Source organism: Myodes glareolus, chromosome 2 (assembly GCF_982192425.1).
Source record: "Myodes glareolus chromosome 2, mMyoGla1.1, whole genome shotgun sequence".
Classification (NCBI taxonomy): domain Eukaryota; kingdom Metazoa; phylum Chordata; class Mammalia; order Rodentia; family Cricetidae; genus Myodes; species Myodes glareolus.
Window position 1 is genome coordinate 55,832,199 of NC_142027.1, and position 3,539 is coordinate 55,835,737.

The window sequence follows — 3,539 nt, forward strand, 5'->3', positions numbered from 1 at the left end:
AAGTGTTTTCACTTAAGTCTCCAAAATAAACCATTTTATAACTTCCTTTACTAGTCAAGTTTATAATAGAAGTATATAATTTCTCCCATTCCTTTCCTCCCTCCAAACCCTTCCATATACCCCTCCATGCTCTCTTTCAAATCAGTGATCTCCTATTCACTAATTGGCATTATACATCTACGTGTATATACATATACATTAATATGTATGTTTGTTTCTCCAAATGCAAAATGAAGCTCTTATAAAACCCATAGTCCAACCACACCTTGGTCTTAGTCTTCCAACTCCAGACTTGTGAGACACTAAATTCTGCAGCTTGAATTTCTCAGTATGTAGAAACTAATAAAACAGTGCAGAATAAAGTTATCATAGACTTAGCAGATTCCATTTGCAACTCAGAGTCAAGACCAAAAACAGAACTGAACATGTGAGCCAATCTTTAAGTGCCAGTTCAAAACCTGGAAGCAGACTACAAACAGTAAACAACTTCATCTATATTTTCTTTTGTATACATTTACTGTCCTTTCCTTTGATAGTGATAACTCTCTAAGCATACGAAAACATGTCTGAGAGAAGGAAAAAGGCAAATAACTGAATGAGGGAAATCTAGTTTTAACAAGCGTGAAGGTTTGAATGAGTAAGTCTCCAAAGGCTCGTGTATTCAAAGTTGTGATTCCTGGTCACGATCCCTGTTTGGATAGGTTACAGAACCTTTAGAACATGGAACATTGCTCAGGGAAGCATGTCACAGAGGGCAGACTCTGAGAGTTTTTTACTGGGCAATGTAGCAAATAGAAATTTAGCATCTCTCAGTGTTGGAGTCTGGCACATGGAAAACATGGTGGAAGAGGACTTATGGTCTTGTAAGACATTTATCCTTGACTTGTAGTTGACCACATTCTCCTTCTATCTTGCATGGTTTCTTTGTGTGACATATGTGTCCTAAACTGATATAACCTTGTGCACTTCCAATTTGCTCATTTGGCTTCTTCTCTGATAAAAAGTGACCAGCCACCATTCTGTTCTGCCCACTACTACCATGCCTCCCTCATCATTATGGACTTGCCCTTTGAAATCATAAGCCAAAATAATCTTTCTTATACAAGTTGCTTCTGGTCATGGTATTTTATCACAGCAATGAAAGTAATCAGTACAAGAGAGATGTCTCTGTACATCAAACACAATACAAACCTTTATGGAACAAGAACAGCACCAGCAGTCAGGTTAATACTGATCTCAATACTGAAGAAGGAAGTACACTTTTTATCCCTCAGAGTAAGCATTACGGAAGTACAGAGGAAAGTATGGAGTTAAATCAAGAGTCTATATGACTAGACTCTCCTTATAATACTTGAATATTCATCATTATATTTTTTCAGTGTGTTGAGAATGAAAGAATATAACTAACTGTGAAATAATCATTTATTTTTAAGTTTTGGGTATGATTTATTTTCTCAGACTTATGAACACACCAGATTAAAGTAACAATTTGAGATTTCATCTTTTAAACAAACCAACTACAAAGCAAAGAATATTTCTTCACATTTGTAATGAACCAATTTAATCCCAATAACCAGTTAACTAATGCCAAATTTATTGACATTTATTTGTAAGAGAATGATAATATAATGATTTTTAAATGTATAATGACAACTAACTGCTGTGGGATGTCTTTCTGTACACTGTTAGTATGTGTTGCTTTTGTTGGTTGATAAATAAAGCTGCTTTTGGCCTATGGTAAGGCAGGATAGAGCCAGGTAGGAAATCTAAGCAGAGATAAAGAAGAAGGACAGGGTCTAGGAGATGATATCTAGCCACCAAAGAAGCAAGGCATGTAGAAAACGAGGTAATGCCACAGCCATATGGCAATGAAAAGATAAATAGAAATGGGTTAATTTAAGATGTAAGATCTAGCTAGTAATAAGCCTTAAGCATCAGTTAAACATATTAATATTAAACCTCTGAGTGGTTATTTGGGAACTGGTTAGTGGGAGAGAAATGGCCAGTTAAAACTAGCCTTTATTAGTTGTTATATTGTTATATAGAAGCTATCACTGTAATTTTACACAGTTAATCCTTACCATTGCTCTGGGAATTCTCAAGATGAGGAAACTGGTTTCCTGAGAAGATAAGTAGCCTCTTATTCATAGCTATGACAGAAGGGAATGACATATTCTGAGATGCATTCAGAAGTTAAGTATAGAGTAAAATATAAGGAAGGAAATTTAGGGTTTGTTGACCTAGTAAATAGTAAGAAATAATGAACAAGTCCTGAGAATTTCAGGGAATAAAACATTAGGAAAGTATTTTTACATAAGTAATTTTGTGATTCACTTCTCTGGCAGCGAGAAGATTCATAAGAGGAAAAACAGGTGTGGAAATGTCACATAGAAACCTGGGAGAGACAATATAAAAAACGAGATAAATCTACTGTTACAGTACCACAATGTCTTTGTTAGATGACCCCCCTCCACTTCCAGGTAGAACAAGTTACCGGAGACCCTACAGTCACTGCAGGGGATTCTCAAGGCTGATCTGTAGCCTCAATTGCTAAAATATGTGTATTTAGAGGCATAAGCATGGTAGCCCTGAGACTATAAGAACACTAGCTAAAGCAGTGTGACAAGTCAAGCATCTCAGGTTCTGGTCTTAAATTTACCTCTCTACCTAGCTGACTGTGGCAGGGACACTAAATAGAGAAATTCTACACTAAGTAGAGAAAGGATATAGGACGTGACACAAGGACCCATCAATGGCTCTACTACAGGGTAGCTCATGCATCTCTTCTCTCTTTTTGAATCCAAGTGAGGCCTGCATATTATGTTACAGCTTACCCAGCTTTCTCTGCCCTTTGCCTATTTTCTTTCTTCAGACGTGCCTCCTAATGAAATCATCGTGTAATTAATCCCATCTGCCACCTGAAGCTCAGAGGATCTGCATCTGTTTTACTGAAGATATTCAAATGTGTCTGTAATTTTGTATAATAAACACAGCAAATTAGCAACATCACCTAATTCTTAAGCAGTTTTCATAGATTTATATCTTTATTTCAAATACCAGTACTTCTTTAAGCCAGCCTACTATCACTTACCCATGTACAGTACTTTTTATGAAGAGCTCTGATTACTCCCAGTCTGTCCACAAACACATTCATGCTCCTGTCTCATGAGCTATCTTCATGTCAATCCAGTGCGGCTCCCATCTTGAAGGTTTCCCCGGAAGGGTTTCTTTCAGCTCTGGGATTTTGAACCAGGCTGTTCTACTAGTCTTCCAGTCTCATTACTTTCTCTTCCACAAAGAAGACTCCCTACCACTTTTCACTTTAACTTTTAACAAATGATAAATCTGTAATTATTGCTGTAAATTGTTGTGATATATTTAATGTTGTTTTATTCCTCTGTGTTGTTATCTCCATGGGAGCAGAAGCTTTGGTTGTGCAATTGTCTAATAATGTCTAGTTCCCTAACAGTGACTCAGTAAATCCTTGTTTTGATAAATGAACATTGAATATTATAAGGGATATAAAAGATGAAAACTAT

The 3,539-nt window shown here is 36.4% G+C and overlaps 1 long non-coding RNA gene across 1 annotated transcript; it reads left to right on the forward strand.

Moving 5' to 3' along the window:
• The first annotated feature begins 770 nt into the window (after window positions 1-770).
• On the forward strand, window positions 771-3,009 carry LOC148122972 (uncharacterized). Its single transcript, XR_015735156.1, has 2 exons — window positions 771-863; window positions 2,873-3,009. It is a non-coding gene; the product is annotated as an uncharacterized LOC148122972 (long non-coding RNA).
• The last annotated feature ends 530 nt before the right edge of the window (window positions 3,010-3,539 follow it).